Genomic DNA, 24,715 nt, shown 5'->3' with positions numbered 1-24,715 from the left:
CCTCCTTCGTTGTGCCCAACTGGCGCCGCGCCTGTCTTACGTTGGCCCGACTGGAACCCCAATATACATACGAGTGACCAAACACCCAGATCAACCGAGGGGGTCCTGAAACATAAAACAAAGGGGGAGGGGGGGAATGTAAAAAAGAAAAGAAAATCGTTACCAAATAATAACGCTATCAAAAAATTGGGGGAAAATCTTATAACATATGAGGCCGGACATAAGACCGATACCTCGCCGACTCCCAGCGACCAATCTTTTTCACAGCTTTAACCCCCAAACCCCAGCGAGCAGCCTCAGTGGCAGCCCCAATCCGAAACGGATGAGAACCAAACTCCAAACCATTCAGACCACAACTAGCTAAACCCCGCCTGAAGATGGTAATAAACTGATACACTGATAATGCAGATCCATCTTGATGTAACAAAAAGGCACCCGATGATGGACCTCTCACCTTCAGAAATGCAGAAACCCATCTCACAGGGCATTCAAACAAACCGTCCACAGCCCACAATTCCACCAAACAACCCTTACCGGCTGTATCGGTTTCTGACCGCCTCAAATAACACCGTACTGCCTCCTCCGAGAACACTACATCCTGTGATAACAGCCCACCATGACACTTAACATTTCTGCTCACCAATTCGCTTATCCTAAATGCCCCAAAAAACGCCAGAACAAAGGCCACCCCAAATAGCCGACATTCATATTCAGAACTACACACACAGCTAAGGCAACGCAAAAGCTGACCCAGTATTTCAAACTATACCGGGCGCCGCCAATCTCGTACCGGATAGCTCCTCCGAAATGCCTTCATCGCCTGGCGAACCAAGAAATCCTTGGTAAAGTCCCTCCAACCACTTAACTTAAAGAAGAAGGCCAAACCTGCTAACCTACCAGCTACAGCTGAGCCTGATAAACCCTCCTGAAATGCCCTGCCGATCATATACAACAATAAATAGGGAAGGTCCGCTTCCGTCACCTGCTCACCTGCCGACTCCTCTAGCTCCTGCCAAAGACGCCACGCAGAAACATATCGAGACCAAGTACTGGGGTTAACAGAACACCTCACCAAATTCAACGCTGCACGGACACTAGATCCCACAACCACCGGGGCCAATCGGTCTCCAACTGCTCCGCGTCCGGCGCTAGTTCCCGAAAACGATCCCACTGGAAGCGAGACAATGCATCAGCTATTGAATTCTGAACACCCGGTACATGAACAGCACAAAACCAGACATTAAAATCCAAACACCTGAGCACTAGATGGCGCAAAAGAGACAGAACTGGCAATGAAACAGCTGACAAGTTTTTAATACAATGCACTACACTTAAGTTGTCACAGAAGAAACGCACTTTCTTGTTCCTCAGCTCAGAGCCCCAAACCTCCAAAGCCACCACAATAGGAAACATTTCCAGCAATGCCATGTTTCTTGTCAAACCTGCATCCTTCCATGATTCCGGCCACTCTCCCACACACCATTTTCCACCGAAATAGGCCCCAAAACCATAAGAACCTGATGTGTCTGTAAACAAAACCAGATCCACATTAGAAACGACTTGATCCATCCAAACCGACCTGTCATTATAAGATTGAAGAAAATCCGCACAAATGGACAAATCTGCCTTGTGTTCCGAATTCAATCTTACAAAATGCAACGGATGTTTAATGCCTGCTGTCGCCTGAGCCAACCTACGTGAAAAAACTCTTCCCATAGGTAAAATCCTGCACGCAAAATTTAACTTACCCAAAAAAGATTGCAGTTGGCGCAGGTGCAATTTCTTTGCCCGCAAAGCCTCTTGGACACAAGATTTCAGATCTAACAATTTGTCCTCTGGCAAGCGGCATTCCATCCTGATGGAATCCAATTCAATGCCCAAAAACTTCAAAACCGTGGAGGGGCCCTCCGTTTTCTCCGGGGCCAACGGAATGCCAAAGCGAGATGCTACCTGTTCAACCGTCGTAAGCAGCAAAGAACAAACTGAGGACCCAGCTGGCCCAATACACAAAAAGTCATCTAAATAGTGCAATATGGAGTCCAAGCCGGATTCCTCCCTAACTACCCATTCAATAAAACAACTAAATTTTTCAAAGTAGGAACACGAGATCGAACATCCCATCGGTAGACAACAATCCACGTAATAATGACCGTCCCAAAAACAACCAAGTAAATGAAAACTGTCTGGGTGCACAGGAAGCAGACGAAAAGCGGACTTAATGTCCGTTTTTGCCATGAGAGATCCTTTTCCCAGTCTCCGCCCCCAGTCCACGGCCTTGTCAAAAGAAACATACGATACTGATGCCAAATCTGGATCAATACCATCATTAACTGAACTACCATGAGGATAAGACAAGTGATGGATTAACCGAAACTTGTTAGGCTCCTTTTTGGGCACAACGCCCAGAGGAGAAACACATAAACACCGAACTTAATTTCCGTATCCTATTTTTCCTTAACAACTGCCGCATGCATCCGAGCCAAAATCAAATTCTTAGGCCGCACCGTACTTGGCACAACTGCTGACGGAATCCTGAAGCCAAAATTAAAACCATCCCTCAACAACACAGCTGCTTCCTTATCCGGATACCTACTTAGAAATGGAAGCATCCGATCTATTCTCACTGGTGTCCTCCCGTTTTGAAAAAGAGTCGCTTGATTTTTTCTTTCTTTCTTTTTAAAGCACTTGGAATGGCTGTGAGACCCTCCGCAGCCTGAACATTCGTGCTAAAACTTACAGTCTGTGCCAAAACGGCATTCCTGCTCATTAAACTGCCAGCACAGCCCCTTCCTGGAGTCTGACGAGGATGCCGCCGAATTGGCAGAACCCCCGCTACTTCCAGGAAAGGACTGCGAGGCCGACTTTGGTGCTGTCATCAATCGCAACCACAAGCTAATCTCCTTGTGGTCCCACCGTAAACTCGGACGGACTGCCTTTCTTTGCCTAAACTGTTCATCATACCTCAGCCAGGCCATCCCGCCATAAACACGGTATGCTTCACTAATCGAATCTAAATAACAAAATAATGTAGAACAGTTCTCCAAAGTTTTCTCCCCAATGACACTCGCTAGTGTGGTAAACGCCTGCAGCCAATTTTGAAAAGTGCGAGGAATCAGACGATAACGCCTGCGCTCCTCCTCATCCTTCTTACTCTCATCTGGATTTACCCTGCCCAAATTAAACTTCTCCAACGGTAGCAAAGAAAAAATTTCCACATACTCACTTTTTCTCACACCTCCTGCTTTAAATGAGCTCCCAAGGGGCCATCAAAGCACATATAAACCTTGCCCCTTGCTCTGTCATCCAACCGCACTGTATCCACTGGAGTCGCCGCAGCCGCTGGTGCTGCAACCGTCTCATTAGCTGCAACTGGTGCGGGAATCCCTCCACTCACAACTGCCGGGGTCTCCGCAACCGCCCCTGAACCTCCAGCACCACCCTGCCAAACTCCGTTAGGACCTGCCGCAGGTGACAAAAAACCCCGCACCATGCTAAGAAATTCCGACACAACATCGCTCACCCGTTCACTACCCATCGCCCTGTCAGCCGCCAAGCCCCTCTGAAAATACCGCTTCCTCTGATCTACATCATCCGCATTCCCCCGAGGCACATTTAAACCATGTGACTTACTAGGCTGACTACGAGGAAGCCTCGAAACAGCCGTTTCGTGTCCTCCGCGGCGATCGTCCCCACTCTCTTCACTGCCAGATGAAATCTGGCCCTCTTCTTCAGAGGCAGAGTGAGGCTCGGGGACATCGCCAGGTAAACCCGACGGAGTCAACCCACCGCTAGACCTGGACCTCCTATCCACAATAGCGTGCTGTCTGGGAGGAGGAGAGACTTCAGCTGCATGCCTGCAGCCCGCATCCCTAGCAGCAATCTGCCCTCTCCCATGGACATTGCACCGGTCCTCGGTGCTACCGACATCCCGAGTGTGCCGTCTCCTTGCCCCGCCGCACTGGTCTTCCCGATCTCCGCCGCCGGGGTCCTGCTGATCCTGACGCCTGGGCCCGGTACGGTTGCACCTGCCGTTCTTCTGTGTCAGCTCCAACTGACCGGTACTCCTTTGCTTTCCCCGCTGCATGGGCCCGGCGCGGCTGTGCCTGCCGCTCACCTGAAATAGCTCCGGCTGACCTATTCACCCTCCTGCCTCCTTCTGCTCCCTGGGTCCGGCATCCTTCAGGCTCAGCTCTCCTTCCCCTGGCTGCTCGCTGGGCCCGAAGTGGATGCCCCGGCCGTTCATATAATGTATCTCTCCCTCCTGCAGCAGCAGAGGCCCTGCTCTCCTGAGCAGCCCGCACTTCCTGGATAGTGGTGCCACATGACCGGGATGACCTCACAGGGGGGGCAGAGCCAACGATGTCACTCACCCCGGCCTCTGAATGATGCTGATGCTGAGAGATTCTTCCAGAGCGGCGTGCGGCAGATGGGGGCTGGGGTTGTGCCTGTGATCCGGAGGGGTCCCTGGAGAGGCTTTGCAACCGGTGCCTGGTCCGGGGAGTCCTTCCGGGCTGAGTCTCTCTGGTGGCCTGGACCTCCTTGCACCTCTCTGAGGTGATGCGGGTGCAGCCACCTCTCCGGCCGTCCCTTCAGTGTTCCATCGCTGCAGGTGATCCTGGAGCCACAGCTGTCCCCTGCTCTCAGCCAACGAACGGATCTCCTGGAAAAGAGCCTCCATTCCTCAGGACCCGACGTAGATTCAGGTTCGTTAACTTTTCCCGAATGGACTACCCCCACCACCCCTCACCTTATATACTCCCCACAGAGATACTTCCCACTAGCCAATCAGATAACCCCGTACTATCCCCCTGCCCCTATACTCCTTCCCTACAAATTCGTGCCCAAAACTGTATTCCTTACATTAACCCCTTACCACCCCAAATTACGGCCTAGCAGACCTCCTGAGTCATGCGGCCCTCCTCTTAAGGCCCCTATGGGGGGATGCAGTCCGGGCCATACTACCTCTGGAGTAGTCCAGGCAACACGCACTTTCATATGGACTCTCCTTCCTCTGACGTGTTGTCACACGTGGCGGGAATGGATGCACTATTTGGCATCTGGGGTTGACCGGGCAACACACGCTCTCCCTGATTGAACTTCGCTCCTCCCTCCTCTCGCATGTGACTGCACGGCGAGGAAGCGAGGTGCAACAGGGAGCCAACCCTGCAGGTGAGCTTGGCGTTTTTTACCGCAATCGATATCTGGTGTATAGGGATATATACTCCTCATTCTATAAAGGGTTAACATCTCCATGTAACATTCTCATGCAATCATTTTAAATAGCATTTGATGTGTAACGTAGTGGATTAGCTGTCCAATTACATAAATACCCAGTCTCTGTCTACTTAGTATACCCTTTTGAAGAAGCTTTGAAGCGAAACGCGCGTTAGAGGGTTTACTGCAGTGAATATGAATTGCTTGCTGTCCTTTGAGACTTATTTATGTTCAATAGCACTGTTTTAAGGATTTTTCAGTCTGCTGACTGTGTGGTTATATTGAGCACTTGTTCTGTTTATAGTTATACTTTTTTCTGAGTACCACTCCTCAGCATTCTGTCTCATCCTGTTGCCACTACCCTTATGGAGTGAATCCACGGGAATATAAAATCTTTTTTCTATATATTGATCTTTGTGAACAGTTTTATTGTGCGACCATAGTATTTCTATTTGATGAACACTAGGTGGATCACACATTGTGTACTTCTGGCACTATTACTTAGGTCTAAGAGTGAACTTTCACTATTTATATTACATATTTATACAGCCGGGTGGATCCCACTTGATGTTCATTACTGTTCAGGGCATTTATATGTATATATTTGGATTCTCATCCTTTATATGTTTTTTCTTCATATTGGTCTTTAGTGGCTCCATGTGCAATTTATATTTATATTTGTAACCTGTCCAACTTTCTAGGACAAGCATGCTAATTTGCATTCATCCACCATCTCTGTAGTATCACTTTTTTAATGTTGTCTAATTGATTGTTGAATAAAGATTGACTGATTTTTGTACATGGGAATTCTCTTTTTTGGCTTTTTGTATGAGAAGATAGTATATAAGAGTGGACACTGTCCTAATAAATTTGAGAAGGTTTGGAAGCTTTGGTGTGACCCACACCCTACTGATCCTACCTCTCAATTCAGTCTGGGAGATAATAGTTTTTCTTGTATTTCCCCTATAAACACCTGTGTAATGTGTATTGCTGTATTCTTTAAACTTAACTGACATGATGTGTATGGAGATGTATATAAAGAGCTAATAACAGATATGATGTTGTTGAATAATTATGTATTTTCATTCTGGAACCATTGTTATTCTTTTTTTCCTGTTATGCAATCTCTCAATTACTTGAATTAAAAAAAAGATAATCTTGGAGAGGTGACGTCTAAGAAGGAAAAGAGATTTAGACATGGTCTATTCCAACTTGGATGGAAGACACCCCTTGCCAGAAAAAGAGCGAAAACTAACACAGGACACAAGCAGAGGTGCACATGAATGAAAGTGATCAGAGAGACATCTGCGTTTTAATTTTAAGACTACGCTAAACTCCTTTGTTTCATCAAATATTGGTGAACATCTCCTTTAATATTGGAAGTGGCTGGTGTGAATTGTCAACTCTGATCATGGACCTAAAGGAAGTTGTTCTTCATTTGTATCTGGATCCTCAATGAAATGTAAGACATGTTTAAATAATTCTGAAGCCCCCACTACTTTCTTACCAGAATGGTTTTATACCAGGGAGTGGAACTGATTCATTTGAGGAAAGTGTTTAACAATATTAGGAAACGGAGACCACCGCTCCATCATGGCATCAAAGGCCACAAAGACTTGTAACAGGGTGGTGTAGGCGTTCTTGTGGAGGGTACTCAAGATGTTTGGGTTCAGGGAGAATTTTATCAGGTGGATCAAACTATTATACCATTCACCCCAAGCCAGAGGTACAAAACGGTGATGCCCCCTCTCTTATCTTCTCACTGTATTTTCCTTGAGGAAATTAGTGGTTTTGGCAGCAGTGGAGAGGGGGAAAGATATTGATCTATGCAGATGATATTCTGCTGATTTTGTTAGAGATGGGGAAATCTTTCCTGTGGACCATAGAGGTGACCGTGTCTTTTGGTGCCCACTTTGGCTTGGATAGCAACTGTAGTATATGGGTTTTATTACCATTTGATGAAAAAATCAGAAAAGTGTGAAGAGATTTACAGACTTTAGTAAAAAGATGGCTTTGAATATTTAGGGATAAATATCACATGGGAGCTTGTGAGTTTTGTATCGCTTAACATTATATTGTTCATTAGGAAATTAAAATAGATGTTGATGTGGATGCTGCTGCCGATATCTAATGTGGATAGAATAACCCTGATTAAGATGATGGTCTCTCGCCTCTAGTTCGTTATGTCCTCAGCGTCTGCCCGGTATGGGTAAATGAGAACATTTTTAAATAAACAGAAACTCTTCTGAACGACCTGATTTGTTGGCGAGAGAGGGTGAGAATAAAAGTAACTATCTTCTGAAGTCTCAGACAGAAGGAGGCTTGGCCGTCCCTTATTTCCACAGATATTTCTGGGAAGCCCAATTACTTAAATTTCAGGAATTCTGATTTTGAAAGATTTTTACTAAATAAGAAAAAAGGGGGATTTTGTAACATTTATGAATTTTTGAAATCAGGGATTTTGTTTCACGGGAATCTAGATGACAAATGTTTTATTCTTGCAATTATACTTGATTATTTAAAGAAGATATTAAATATTAACACGTCAATTGGATAATATAAATATATATATAGGATAATATAAATATATATAAAATTGTTAAGATACAGGGTTTTGGAAGAGAAAAGGTTGCATTTGGTTAAACATTTAATCCATGAAGATGAGTTGTTGCCATTTAATGTGATGAAGACACAGTTTAGCTTAAGTAAAGTGCACGATTTTAGATATTGTCAAATTCAACAAGCGATGAAGAGTATGAAGGAATCAAATTGAGGAATGGATTATTTTTTGATTGGTTGCCATTTAAAAAAGAATCTATCTAATATTAATAAACGTATATATTTTATACAATATTCTATTATATAATAAATATAATATTAATAAAAAATTAACCGTGATTCCTTATATATTTAATGTTTAAGAAGAAGATTAGTTGAGAAAGTAAAGAGTAAATATTGCAGAGGCTCAATATATATAAAAACAAAAGTGGGATGTCAATTAATCAAACTATAAATTAATCCAATTGATCCATTAGTTCTATTATTTTCACCAGGTATTATACAGAATGGAGAAGATAGCTGACAATACTTGTAAGTTGTGTAAGAAACAAGGGCAGAATTGATACATTTATCATAGGGTATAAAGATATAGAGGGGAAACTGGGGACTTAGATCTCCATTGAGGTCAAATCAACAATTGTAACCAGTTCTCTGGAACGGAAGAGATGAAATGAGGAAGAAGAGTTTGTAAGTAGGCGACTTTATACAGCAAGAGTGGATTTGGTTAGGAAATGGATAGGGAAAAAATTGAATACTACAGAATGGAAGAATTTTTGTCAGAGAGTAATAAAATACAAGAGGGCGTGGCTTTGCTCCTCAGAGAATTTAAAAAATTGGGAGAAGATTTTGCAAAAAATGTAGCGTAGAGCATTAAAACTTGGGGGAGAGGGATAATCAATCACCTATTTTCTTCGGGGTTTCTTTGTTTTTTTAAATCTTGTTTTTTGTCGACTTTTTTGATTATTATTTTTTTTCTGAACAATTCAAAAAAGGGCAGGAGTTAGGGAATTAGAAGGATTGCTGTTTTTTTCTGGATTTATGTTTTGTATTTCTGCAGTACGTTTTGTAGATTTAAATAAAGTTAAATAAAAAAACAAACAATCGCATCATTCCGATGATGCCACAATGACTGGACGATATAGAACGCCCCGTCATCCAGAGTTCCGCTGAGGGATTTTGTAGGCGTTTGAGGAGAGAGGAGTGTTGTAAGTGAATTTTGCAAATATGATGAGAAAAAAGCGATTTAAGAGCATTATAGTTCTCTCTGACACCGAGGACAGCAGTGATGATGACGATTTCCATCAGGTGAGCGTCATTTTTATATTTTTAAATAATGAGAATACATTTGGGATAAAAATCCCATTAAAAACAAATGGTGGCACAAAATAGAGCTCCAGGAAGAGGCATGATGGGGTGATAGTTTGGATCATGTTTGCAGAGTAATGACTGCCTTTAGTTGTGGTATTTGTGTCAACATGTCCATGTACAGGGTACATAATAATATTGTATGAAGACACGAAAATGTCACCACCACCCCTATCCATATCCTAACCATAAGTGTCCCGCACACCCGTCCTACTCTGCACATGAAGTAAGCGCAGGCCAATGGTAACTATATTCATATAGGCATCTACCTGTAAGTCAGTGAAAAATGGAGGAAGATTATAAATTACAGATGTTCATGCTCATAGATTCTATCTGACATGTTTGACAATTTTTAAGTATCATCCACGAAAGAAGCCAATACCGAGGTCTCCACGCCAGGTTATCATCAGTGGCTTCAATTCGGGCCCAACTCCGAATTTACCAGGTACTGTGCTCCGATCCAGTAACAGCTCTGATATATTGATGTGTCATTATAGTCATTGGGTGCAGCTCATTGTGGTCAGGGCTTGGATTTATCTCTATTGTACGTCTAAGGTAATGAGTTCATATTAAACATTTCTCTTCAGCAGTTGGTCAGGAATATTTATACAGGTGTTATAAAGTCAGACAGAAATGAGATTTGGGGATTTCTTCTCATGGTGGCCATGTACAGGGCAGGTTACTGTACCTGAATGTGGTGTTTTGCCCCATGTACATATAGGGGTACACTTTTATTTCTTTTGACAATATTCTAATAAGAGATTTATGTTGTGTTGCCCCCACAACATTGAATTTTCTGTACTGTCACAGATCAGTTTCCAAATGTAACAATTAAAGGCAAATTATAAATGGGTCTGTGCATTTTTAAATTAAAGATACATTAAAGGGGTAATCCTATTTTAGATAAGCTTTATTGGTGTGAGTCCTATGTCTGGGACACTTCCATAGTGGCAGAACAACATTTCTTTTCAGCATTTGATCAGGAACATTATTCATGCATTCGCTCTATAGTCGGTCAGGATTGGGATTCGGGGATTTCTTCTCATGGTGGCCATGCACAGTGCAGGTTACTTTAGCTGAATGTGGTCTATTTCCCAATCTACATATAGGGGTACACTGAATACTGTATTAGGATTTATTTCTTTGATGTTCCTCTGTCGTTATTACAATATTCTAATAAGAGATTTATGTTGTGCTGCCCCCACAGATCTGATTTTACCACCTTCAGATATTGATCCGGACAGTACCACCTGGTAAGACTCACATCTCCTCCATTACTAGATACCTGATGGGGATTAATGATTAATGGTGGCTCATATTCTGTTACATTTATGTCACAGCTCCGATGATGACATCATTGTTATTACTGACGATGACGATTCCAATACTGGAGAATCTTCCACATATCATGGTAAGTCATCATTTCTAGATACAACCAGGGTTATGTTATTGTAGAAAGAACAATGTTTTTTTGTACTGTCAGTTTCCAAATCTAACAACTAAACGCAAATTACAGTTGGGTCTGTACCTTTAACCCCTTAGGGACTGGTCAATTTGTAGTCTACTTGTGTCTTTTCCTCTCCTTCTTCCTTGAGACTTATCTGTTTTTATATTTCCATCCACATTGACATATAATGGGTTGCTTTTAGTGCAATGAGATGTTCTTCTCAATGGCACAATTCACATTACCATACAATGTATTGCAAAATGCAAAAAAATTCAAAGTAAGGGAAAACTGAAAAAAAAAATGGATTTTTTGGAGGGTTTTTGATTTTTAAGGTCTTCATTGCACAGTAAAATGAACCTGGAAATATGATTCTCCAGGCCAGTATGATTATGTCCATACCAAACTTGCAAAGTTTTTCTTTTTAAGTGTGAAAAACAATTCTGATATTATTAATAAATATATTTGATTTTGTCGCCATTTTCTGAGATCTGTAACATTTTTATTTTGCTATTGATGGAGGCGTATGAGGGCTTGTTCTTTTATAAGGCGGCTCGATGTTTTTATTGATAATATTATGGGGTGGATGTGACATTTAAATTGCTTCTTATTGCATTTTTTGAGTAGTTGCAGAGAGAAAAAAAAACACAATTCTGGCATTTTGATTTAGATGTATTTTCACTTTACAGCATTTATTATGTTTTCTCTCTAGCATGGATCTGCATTCTGACCTGTCTGATTACAAATTTTCATTCTTCCATATTTCTGTACAGATAATTTACCATCTGATAGTGAGGAGAGCTCCGCTACAGAGGAGAGGTGAGTTATGCCGGATGCATCTACCTCTGTAGAAAACCATGAACTAGGTCAGATGTTTCCTTTGGATTTATTTCTGATTCCTTATCTTTCCCAGGACACCACTATGTAACATCCCCGGCTGTTTCCTGGAAGACATTATTTCTCCATCTTCCATCTACGTTACCCACTTTCAGGTAACAAAGGAGAAGCTGGTGGAGCGACTGTACCATCTATACAACAGGACAATCTTCGAGAATAAGGTATCTTATTATCGGTATCTGGGCGACACATGACTTATCCATTATCTCCACCTTCAAACAATCTTTTCTATCATTCTAAGTTTCTGAAGAGCACCCTAACTCCCTTGTCATGGTTCTGAAATCTCAGGCAAAACTCACTTAGTTTGGTAAATGCCATCACCTCCTTCTTATCTGTGGGATGAGTGGAGACCTTACATGATCCATCATGCAGACATATAGAGATTAGCAACTTTTTGTAGTTCACAGGATTTTACATTTACATATAAAAACCAATTTGTTGATATCTGGACATTTTAGGAAAGGTTTATTTTTATTTTTGTTCTGACATGTTGGACTTCTCAGTAGACCCCATGTCCCATACAAGGAGACTAGTGCTGTAAATCACACAGGAGAGTTGGGTGCTTTGTTAGAATGGGGTCAAAGAGTTTACAGATTTAGTGGAATTTGTTTCCTCTATTTTAGCTCCCGAGGAAAATGGACGCAGTCTGGAATAAGAGGCTGACATCAGCATCCGGTCAATGCCGTCACAAGTTGGAGAACAACCACCGTTCCTCAGTTATTGAGCTTTCCGATAAGGTCTTGGATTCTTCCGGTAGGTTTCATATCACGTCCATCCTGCAGATTTATGAGACAACCTCTATAGGTTGCAAAACTGCTAATTGTGATGTAATACATCTTATAAATTCATCGTACATGCTGTCATGGGAAAAACTAAGTACACCCTCTTTGGAATCTAATGTTTTACATATTAGGACAAAATCAAAAAAGCATCAGGTCCTTAGAAGATCTTAAAAGTAAGAAAATACAATCTCAGAAAACAACATGATAAATAATATAGTGTAATTATGCAAAAGCAGTGTGTGATAAATTAAGTACACCCTTGCTGCAGCTTCAAGTTATTATTGATAAAGATCATTCTAAAAGCTAGTGATTCATGGGGTGTACTTATTTTTCACTCTCTGCTTCTGCATTTTGAAGTAGTTCTTGGTAAATAAGTAATGGCACGTTGTGACTTTTCATGTGTTTTTCATTTCAGGATGTATTTACCTAATTTGAAGACGTTTTAAGGACCAGATATTTTATATTATATCCTGAATCCTGATATGTAAAACCAAAGAGTTCAAGCAGGGTGTACTTAGATTTTCTTATGCCTGTATAAACTCTTTTTTTAGTGCGACTACGATCCACACTTGCGCACGAGATGTGCCATGCTGCCTGTTGGATAATCGACGGTGAAGGCAGAGATAACCATGGCCCATTATGGCAGACTTATACCAGAAGGGTAAATGACATCCATCCCGAGCTGCCGGAAGTGACGATGTGTCACAGCTATACCATCAGCTATAAGTACAACTACCAGTGCTCCCTGTGTGATAACAAGTAAGTAGATTTGATGATTCATCGCGTCATGAAACACAATCACCGTGCAGAGACGTCAGGGCGGTTCTGTTGGTATAAGGCTTTTATATTTTACTACTATCAGAGCGGACTGACGTCTGGGGACTGTAGGGCTTAGGATGCTACATGTTATATTTTCTGTGCTGGGGCCAGTCCTTAATATATTGGTTTCAATTTGTTCTTTTTAACATGATCCATGGTATTAACCAACGTTCATTCCAGTCTGGTAACCAATATTTCTCTTATCTTTGTAGACTTGGGCGTTTTCAAAGAATAGCTGATAATAAATCTTATTGCCGCCGGTGTGGAGGCCGATTACGTCAATTGTCCATCAGCTAAACATGTAACTATTCTTCAGAATATTTAGTCTCTAATTTTGTTTCTTTATAATTTAAAGTTCAGATACTTTTATATATTTTCCCCTGAGTAGCGAGACAATGAGTATTTGTGCTCATCACCAGCACCAGCGATTAGCAGCAAACATTCAGAATCCATCCTCATAGGTTACCATATTAATACTGGATACATTTCCATAACTTGCTGGATATGGAACGATTGATAATTTCCATCAATTATCTACAATGCTTTTGAAAACCTTTTATAATTTCAAGCTTAGTTGGATGTAATTATGTTTCTTTATATTTTCAGGTTCACTATTTGAACTATTTGAACATTAAGATTTGTCTAAATATCATCATCTCATCTACCTAAGATGAAGGTAAGAAAGAAGCCTCCACTATCATCAACAATCAGTATTAAGCTATTTTTAAAATATTGAGAATCTTAAGTCTCTAATTTAGTCTCTTATTGCCGTATATCATTTAAAGTGTAACTACTTTTATATATTTTGCTTTACTTTCACCACGTAGGGAGACAATCAGCATACGTCTTCATCACGAGCAGCTAACAACAAACATTCAGAATCCACCTATCCTGATTCACACAAAGCTTCCAACATGTATTTTCCAGGTAAATATTTTGTTTTTCCTCCATGACTTCTCTTTAGTTTGTTTTATTTGATAACCGGTATATATTCAAAATTTTTAAAAAACATGTATTTTAATTGTTTTCAGATTAATGAGAAAGGCGTCTTATTGTTTCTATACAGGCATGAGACATCTTGTTAGAAAGAGGTGAAGACCTGCACCCACCTGCGCTGACAACATGATCAGAAGCAGTTTCCAAGACCTGGAGAATCTCTACATGTGTTTTTTCAGAGCTGCCCAGCAATGGATATGATGGATATGGTGTGGAACATTTGAACATTGTTTTTTTTTTTACATTTAAATATAAAAAACATAAAAAAAAATATATATATATAATTCTTTCTAGTTTTGGATTTTTGTTCTGGAAAGCGATGGTTTTTGCTAAACATATTACAATCAATATAAACCTAAAGAACTTCAACTTGGGTTACTACAACTATCACTGTCATTCATCCCTCCTTTTCGAGTTACCTTGCTTGAATTGTATGTATTTTTTTATTATTTTCTAATAAATATATCTTTTAATCATGTGGGGATGTCATTCATTTTGGTTTATATTTATTTTGTCAAAGTGTTTTCCCAGTTACTGCTATGTGGATCCAGTTTAGGATTTTTTCCTTGTTGTATATTACAATCAATACTGTCTACGTGTGTTATTCAGCCATCATCTGCCTCTAACAGCGAAGCTCCGTCTACGTCTGTTACATGCTGCTGTCAGTCTGTGACAGCAGCATTTAATGCGCTCCGGCAGGGGGGCTCACTATTCTAGGCGCCCAATGGCCCCCCGAGACGTTATCATGGCGCGTCAATGGGTTGCCATCATGGTCGGGAGTCTGCTGAAGACCCACATGCCGGTCATGATACAAAAGTTCAAATCACCTGTTTTACCCCATTAAAAATGATGAAATATAAAAAAATACACATATTTGATATCACTGCGATCATCAAAGGCCATCTATCAATGTATAGAATAAATTATTCCAATCAGTAAATGGCAAGAAGAAAATCAAAACGCCAAAATAGCATTTTTTCAGCCATCGCAACAGCACAAAAAAATGTAATCAAAACATCCTATCCACCCCAAAGTTATATCACTAAAAACAATGTCTCGGAGTACAAGAAACCAGACCTCGCACAGACCCAAGTCCTGAAAAAAGAAAATGCTGCAGTGCATACAGCTTGAGGCTGATGTTGACGTTCCGGAAATGGAGGGTGAGGAGAAGGTGCAGGAACTGCTGTAGAAGGTGGGGGCAACCCTGATTGAACCAGGGCCCGCAATCCTCGGTGTCGGTAGCACATGTTCCATCCCTGGGTTGACTGGGTCCCGGCTTCCATAATATTTACCCAGTGTGCCGTCAGGGAAATGTAGTGTCCCTGGCCACAAGCACTTGTCCACGTGTCCGTGGTTAGGTGGACCTTCCCAGTAACTGCATTGTGAGGGCACGGGTAATGTTATGGGACACGTGCTCGTGTAAGGCGGGGACAGCATACCGGGAGAAATAGCGGCAGTTGGGGACCAAGTAGCGAGGGACAGCCGCCATGAGGTTGCGGAAAGCTTCCGTCTCCACAAGCCTAAAAGACAACATTTCCAGTGCAAGCAGTCTGGAAATGTGGCAGTTTAGTATTTTGGCCTGTATGTGAGTGGTTGCGTATTTGTGCTTGCGTTCCAAGGACTGGGGTAGGGACAAACACTTGGTTGCAAGTGCAGGTGGGAGGCATCTTCGCCTGCATCATGGACAGGGGATTTGATAGAAGAAGATGCGCAATCAGCTGTAGATTTGGTGCAGGCTGAATAGGATACTATCCCCCGTAAGGATATAGATAATAGCCGTACTCAAAGGTAATTTGCAAAGGTGGAAACAGTTTATTCAAATATATACATTCACCACACCGTTGAAAACCAACAAGGAGGAGCTTAAAGCGATATGCCATGATGTTTCGACCAAAAGTGGTCTTTTTCAAACATCGGTATAAGAGAAATATAGAAGCATTAATCGCATATAAAAGCACCTGAAGGGTTAATAAACTTCTGGAATGTGGTTTTGAGCACCTTGAGGGGTGCAGTTTTTAGGAGGGTGTCACTTTCGGGTATTTTCTGTCACATAGGCCTTTCAGTCACTTCAAAGGTGATGTGGTTCCTTTCAAAAAAATTAAAAGTTTTATTGGTAAAATTAGAAATTGCTGATAAACCTTTAACCCTTCTAACTTTCTAACAAAAATAAATTGTTTAAAAAATTATGCAGAAGTAAAGTAGACATGTGGGAAATGTTAGGGAAATTAGGGAAACTATTTTGTGTGATATAACTCTGGTTTAAGAGCATAAAATTCAAAGTTGAAAATTGCTGAAGTTTCAAAATTTTTCACCAAATTTTTGATACTTCACAAATAGATGCAAAAAATATTGACCTAAATTTACCACTAACATAAAGTACAATATGTCTCAAAAAAACATAGGGTTGGAGTATAATAATGACTTTGTGGAAGAGCAATGGAATAAAAACAAGCACAAAGATATAAGGGGTAAAAAGAAGATTTTATTTATAGATGGGGATTATTTTATATTATAATATCATGTATGTGTAAATTATTCATCTATCAGACTAATCCTATTTATGGGCCGTGTTGATCCAGAGGAAGGCGAAAACCCCCTGTGAGGAATAGGCTAATTGTCCTCATATCAGGGGGGAAAATTCCTTCCTGACCACAAATAAAGAATGGCGGTCAGAATAAATCCCAGGATCAAAGGCTGATACCGAACCTGTGAAATGTAAGTGCAAATTAAAAACAAACAGAAACAAATGATTTTTGCATGTGTGCAATAATTTATGTCTATATTTGGCTTAGCTAACATTTTTTTTAACTAATATTTTATTTCATACCTTATTCTTATACTCTCAAAGTATGTACCCACTTATTAACCTCTCACACTAAATGTATGTAGGGGCCGTGTTGATCCAGAGGAAGGCGAAAACCCCCTGTGAGGAATAAGCCAATTGTCCTCATATCAGGGGGGAAAATTCCTTCCTGACCCCAAATATGGCGATCAGAACGAATCCCAAGATCAAAGGCCAATACCTGACCTGTGTAATGTACCTAACCTGTGTAATGTATCTAAGCTGTGTAATGTACATGACCTGTGTAATGTACCTAAGCTGTGTAATGTATCTAAGCTGTGTAATGTACCTAAGCTGTGTAATGTACCTAACCTGTGTAATGTACCTAAGCTGTGTAATGTACCTAACCTGTATAATGTATCTAAGCTGTGTAATGTACCTAAGCTGTGTAATGTACCTGACCTGTGTAATGTACCTAAGCTGTGTAATGTACCTGACCTGTGTAATATACCTAAGCTGTGTAATGTACCTGACCTGTGTAATGTACCTAAGCTGTGTAATGTACCTGACCTGTGTAATATACCTAAGCTGTGTAATTTTCTAAGTAACAAAAATTATTTGCTAGTACTAATTATCATTTATATTTGAATAAACTAATTTTTCTTTTTAACTAAGAAAATGTTATTTTATTTTTTATAATTTCTTTTCTTCTGTGTGAATCTACTTATTAATTTATGATACTAAACCTATGTAAGGCCGTGTAGATCCAGAGGAAGGCGAAAACACCTATGAAGAATGGGCCAATTATCCTCATATTAGGGGGAAAAATTCCTTCCTGACCCCGAATATGGCTATCAGATTAAATCCCGATCAAAAGCCGAACTATGTCCTACATCTATGTGCCAAAATTACTGTGTGCACTGTGTGCCTATACTAATCATGTAGTGTGTGTGCCTATACTGATCATGCAGTGTGTGTGCCTATACTGATCATGCTGTGTGTGTGCCTATACTGATCATGTAGTGTGTGTGCCTATACTGATCATGTAGTGTGTGTAGCTATACTGATCATGTAGTGTGTGTGCCTATACTGATCATGTAGTGTGTGTGCCTATACTGATCATGTAGTGTGTGTGCCTATACTGATCATGTACTGTGTGTAGCTATACTGATCATATAGTGTGTGTGCCTATACTGATCATGTAGTGTGTGTGCCTATACTGATCATGTAGTGTGTGTGCCTATACTGATCATGCAGTGTGTGCCCCTATACTGATCATGGATCATGCAGTGTGTACCCCTATACTGATCATGCAGTGTGTGCCCCTATACTGATCATGTAGTGTGGGTGATGTGATGGGTGCGATACTTACCAGGCCTGTGCTAAGGTGAGTTCAGGGATAATGGCCGCTCCGTGTACATTCTGCTGCTCCGCTGCCCCAGGATGATTTTTCCTGAACTCACCAGATGGAAACTTAACACAGGCCGCTCCTGGGGTAGAAGATCTTCGGGCTGGAGGGATGTCAAATTACAGCCCAGGATTGGAGGAGGCCAGGTCAAGGGTCTGGGGTGGCAAAGCAATGGCAGTGGACCAGCATGAAGATGTTATAGAGAGAGCTGATGTTGAAGGGCAGCCGAGGTGACGTACAGCAGCAGAGACGAGGTACGGGTCAGGAGGCATGGAGTTCTGGACAGTTGGCACGGACTCATCCTGCAAGACATAAGAGGAAGACATGAAATATTCTGTCTACCGCATCTTCTGTTATTAGGGGAATGGTCTTTATAATTAACCATTCCGCTATGTAACATCTGATACAATGTACTGATATAATAGGTGTCCTGTCTGTACAGCGGTCACTCACCAGATGGTCATGGAATCTTTCACAGTCCAGATCTTTTCATCCACCTAAGAAAAACAGAGACATAAAGCCATTAGCAGAAAATGTAAAAAAAGACAAGATGGATGATGATTACCACAATGCGAGAACACCTAATGAGAGTTATCCCCAGATGAAAAGATCCTTACCGGGCCCAGTTTGATGACACGTACGTAAATCCGGCCACGGGGTGAAGGACTGTATGCTCCGGCCACTGCAGATGATGGTTCTCCAGAATTGGCCTGAATGGTGTAAATGGCGGCTCTGCACTCCTTTTCTCCAGTTCCTCCCAGCCAATGGTGGTAAAAAACGGATGTTCTCGCTCACACCCAGGCACGTCTGAGGGTCTTTGCGCAGCAGCTTCTTGATGAGATGTTTCACGTAAGCATCAAGCCAGGATGGAAATTTTGGCTTTTCGTTGATGAAAGCTTTGAAAGCCGTTTGCTTGACGGGGCCGTTGTAAAATGGGAATCGTCCTGCTGCCATCCGGGATACCACGATCCCGAGGCTCCACCAGTCCACTGCTGCACCGTATGGTTTTCTACGAAACACCTCAGGGGCCATGTAGTGGAAAGTGCCCGTCACTCCAGACATGTTTTTGGAGGAGGTGACGCCATCTTGGGCAAGTTCTAGATCGATTATACGGATGTGGCCATCTGCATCCAACATGATGTTTTCCGGCTTTATGTCTCTGCAATGAAAGAAGAAAATAAAATTAGAAATCTGTCCAGTGATACAATAGATCGAAAATGGATCACTACAAGACCAGGTAGAATAGGGGGCAGGACAGCAGGAATGCTGAGGGCCATATCTACAGAATGTAAAGGAGACAGAGAGAAGGAGGAACGTTCTGCTTACCGGTGGACGATGTTGTGTCCATGGAGGAACTGGAGGCCTCATACAATCTCTGCTGTGTAGAATCTGACAGAGAGAACAGAGTGTAGTATCAATGACATCAAACCCTTCTCTAGCAATTCCCAAATATCCTGGCACCCCACTGCCTGCATCCAGCACCCTAAACATATGCCCAGCCAGTGCTTCCTTACCTACACCCAGACCTCGGTTTTTTTCCATCTCCTTAGTTCTCCTTTAGATACATTTTCCGTTTTCTCACCTCACATTGCCGATGTTCAGGCAGTCGCACATCCTGATCAATTCCTCCAGGCTGCCACCGAACAGATACTCCGTGATGAAATATGCCCTCTGCAGAGACTGGTGTGCAGCATAGAGGTGGCATAAGAATGGGCAGTCTCTGGCCACCAGGAGTATCCGCCGCTCTCGCATAATGGTGTCCTCATTGTCCTCTTTTTTGGTAATCATTGATGTTACGGCCGGGGACTGATGCCAGGACCACCTGAAAAAGACAAATGAAGAATACTTGGAAGGTGTCTGCAGGAAGTGGAAGGGATCTGGATTTTCTACTAAGGCACATGATAAAACTGAGTGGTTTCTCAATCTGCTGGTAACCAGGACCATGTAGAGGAGCAAATCTATGCGCATAATGCACTGCCTACTCCAGGGATGGGCTATGGAAAGGTGATAAAAAATAGTCAGCATTTTTATTTCATAAATCAATAATACACATGAAAAAAAGCAATGTGTAATAAATCTAATCACAGAAATCTGCTTTTTTTCTCTACCAGGACTGATTTTTCATTTTCTAAAATTCTCAATTTTCGGTTAAAATCTGTATTCTGTGATAAAAGATTGTTGCATTACTGAGAAAGGAGGCGACAGTTGGTACTGATAATATTCTATGTAGAAGAGAAGTGGAAGGAGGAGGGAGGAATTCTGCCTTTAGCTCCTCCCTCTCCCCCTTTACATAGAATATTATCAGCACCAACTGTCATCTCCTATCTCAGTAACGTAACAGTCTGTCTTCACTAAATACAGATTTTACACGAAAATAGAGACTTTGAAAATGAAAAATCAATCTTGGTGGAGAAAGAAGCAGATTTCTCAAATAATATTTATTATGTTGCTTATTTTCATGTGTGCTGTTAATGAAATAAAAATTAAAACAACAGCGACTCTTTAAAGGGTTTTCCACTGTTACCATATGGGAATAAACATAACAAGCATTAGTGGAGGCTTTGAGTTGGCATTAGTGTGGTCTGAATATCATTGTCTATTAAGGTTTAATAAAAAAACAGAGAGCAACGTATGTACAATATGGCCGCCTGATAGGAGCCAATATTGATGATGACATGGAAAAAAACAATGTCCCCTGCTCCCTACAGCTGTGACCCCTGAGATCAACCATCCAGTGTAGAAGAATACCACGTTATAGCAGCACTAGACCTAACTATGGAGATGACTTATGTCATCTCACAGAACACTACAATGTGCAACAACAAAGCATGACATGGCTGATAACAGAGAACAATACATGAGGATATAATAAAAACTTCAGGTTTAATATGAATATAAAATATGTAGGACTTACTTTGCCAAAGGCGCCCCTACCCAAGACCTGGTGGATGTCGAAGCGGCTGATGTTAAGCCTGGCATAGGGGCTGGATGATCCAGGGTCTCCGCTGCATCCAGGTGTTGACTCCTCCAATCCATTGTTGGCTTCTCTCCTCTTCTTCGTGATCTTCTTGAATCCGGTCACGCTGTCCTCTTCTCTCTTCCTCTTCTTCTCCTCGCTCTGTTCTCCATGTCTAGTAGACGCCATTTGCAAAAATATCTTCCAAAATCTTCCAAACCGCAAACCTCCGTCCGATCGCTTCAGCCGACAGATGAAAGTAAACGGCAGTTGGTCGTGTGCAGGTGAGGTCAGAGGTGATGGAACCTCAGGTGGCACCTGCCAGGCAGCAGGTCATGGACCTGCTCTGCTCTATACACTGATGTGGGCATCATGGGTGACAGTTTAGAGTCCAGAGGAACGGCAGAGAACTTCATTTCGACTTCTAGTGTTTTTTTTTTATTATTATTCTATTAATCCCTTCATGCAGGAGGCAGGCGACACCAGTAGAAACTTCAACTGGATGTGCGTCCCTATATGACTATGGGAATGCATTATACTAATATACAGTATATGACTATGGGGGTGCATTACACTAATATATATGACTATGGGGGGGCATTATACTAATATATATTTATTTATTATTATAGCGCCATTTATTCCATGGCACTTTACATGTGATAGGAATATACATAGCAAAAACATTTACATAATCTTAACAAAACGAGTCAGCGACTGGTACAGGAGGAGCGAGGACCCTGCCCGCGAGGGCTCACATTCTACAAGGGATGGGTGAGGATACAGTAGGTGGGGGTAGAGGAGGTCATGCAGTAATGTGGTGGAGTGATGGTTACTGCAGGTTGTAGGCTTGTCGGAAGAGGTAGGTCTTCAGGTTTCTTTTGAAGGCTTCCATGATAGGCGAGAGTCTGATATGTTGGGGTACAGAGTTCCAGAGTAGGGGGGATGCACGGGAGAAATCTTGTATGCGATTGTGGGAAGAGGAGATAAGAAGGGAGCAGAGAAGGAGATCTTATGAGGATCGGAGGTTGCGTGCAGGTAAGTACCGGGAGACTAGGTCACAGATGTATGGAGGAGACAGGTTGTGGATGGCTTTGTATGCCATGGTTAGGGTTTTGAACTGGAGTCTCTGGGCAATGGGGAGCCAGTCATATATATGACTATGGAGGTGCATTATTCTAATCAATATGACTATGGAGGTGCACTATACTACTATGTATGACTACAGGGGTGCATTATACTAATATATATGACTATGCGGGTGCATTATACCAATATATATGACTATGCGGGTGCATAATACTACTATGTATGACTATGGTGGTGCATTATACTAATATATATGACTATAGGGGTGCATTTTACTACTATATATGATTATGGGATGCATTATACTAATACAGTATATATGATTATAGGGTGCATTATACTAATATATATGACTATGTGGGTGCATTATATTACTATATATGACTATGGTGGTGCATTATACTACTATGTATGAATATGTGGAAGCATTATACTACTATTTATGACTATGATGGTGCATCATACTACTTTATTTGAATATGGGGTGCATTATTATATATGACTATGGGGTGAATTATATTACTGTATATGACTATGGGGGTGCATTATACTGCCAAAGTATAACTATAGGGTGAATTATACTGCTTTATATGACTATGGGGGTTCATTATACTACTATATTTGACTATGGAGTGAATTATACTACTATATATGACTATGGGGGTGCAATATACTACTATGAATGACTATGGGGTGCATTATACTAGTATGTATGACTATGATGGTGCATTATACTACTATATATGACTATATATGACTATGGGGGTGCATTATCTTACTATGAATGACTATAGGCATGCATTATACTACTATATAGGACTATGGGGTGCATTAGTAGGACAATGATCCAAAACACACCAGCAAGTCCACCTCTAAATTGCTTAAGAAAAACAAAATTAAGACTTTGTAGTCGCCTAGTCAAAGTCCTGACCTTAATCCGATTGAGATGCTGTGGCATGACTTTAAAAAGGCGGTTCATGCTCGGAAACTCTCCAGTGTGGGTGAATTACAAAACTTTTGCGAAGATGAGTGGGCCAAGATTCCTCCAGAGAAATCCTCATTGTAAAAGACTCATTGCCAGTTATCGCAAACTCTTGATTGCAGTTGTTGCTGCTAAGGGTGGCCCAACCAGTTATTTGGTTTAGGGGGCAATCACTTTTTCACACAGGGCCTTGTAGGTTTAGATTTCTATTTCTCTTAATAATAAAAACCTTCATTTAAAAACTGCATTTTGTTATATTTGTCGAATATCTAAATTTGTTTTGTGATCTGAAACATTTAAGTGTGACAAACATGCAAAAGAATAAGAAATCAGGAAGGGGGCAAACACTTTTTCACATCCCTGTATCACTGAATATACCAGGATGGGGCCCAGGATGAGGGACATATATACCAGGATGGAGGGCGTGTATATACAATATATATATATATATATATATATATATATATATATATATATATATACATATATATATATATACACTGGTGCCCAATAGAGAAAGGGAAAGGGGATAATATACTTTACCAAACAGCCAACACCAGACCGGACAGGAGTCATTGGCAGTTATATGTACAGTGTGGATGGAGTCTTATAGCACTATTGTACTGTGTATGTGGTTACTGTGTGCGGGGGACACATGATGGAGCAGTCCCTTATATAGAGGTCCTGACTGGCACTGGTATAAGGCACTCTGGTTGGTGCTGTTCTGCCATTTGCACCATGTAATGAGCATGTGGCCGGCTGTAGATGGTGATGTTATGTAGTCACAGTAGTATTATTACATGTGTACTAAGCATGAAGGGTGTTATATGTGCTCTGACACAGAATATACTATGTATGAAGACAGGAATATGGTGAGATTGGGGAAGTATATAATAAAGCCATCAGTGATATATATATAATACAGGTTGTACCGTTACCAATGGCCGATCACATGTGATATACAGTAATCCCACCACAACCCCAGGGAAGGACGGGTCACTGCTGTGCCTTTTACCTTATTATAACTCAGCTCTGGGGTCACTGAAATCTTCTTTCTCTTTATAGTGTCGCTTTTATTAATATTATTTACATATAACCCAAACAAAACAATAAAACCCCCATGAATGAGTGACCCCATTATTAATGCTCCTTTGTGCATTTGTATCACATTCACAGGCACTGAATACACTGTATGATTTACTGCTGCAGTCAGCCATTAGTTATATACAGGTATATTGTCACCGTAATTGTAATTCAGGTCCTGTCTCACTCCATCTATAAATATATAGACTCCCAACATGTTTTGCCGGCTCTCAGGCATCATCAGGGGGATGGGGCATAAAGGAGTAATCTGTTGCCGCTCACTTCCACATTAGGAGGTTTGCAGTGCAGATGACTAATGACTGTTACGGATCCGGGTGG

This window comes from Phyllobates terribilis, unplaced genomic scaffold (genome assembly GCF_046119375.1).
Source record: "Phyllobates terribilis strain yellow unplaced genomic scaffold, ASM4611937v1 Scaffold_3__8_contigs__length_932513732, whole genome shotgun sequence".
In the NCBI taxonomy this organism is placed as follows: Eukaryota; Metazoa; Chordata; class Amphibia; order Anura; family Dendrobatidae; genus Phyllobates; species Phyllobates terribilis.
The sequence above is the reverse complement of the archived record's forward strand: the minus strand, read 5'-3'. Positions refer to the sequence as shown.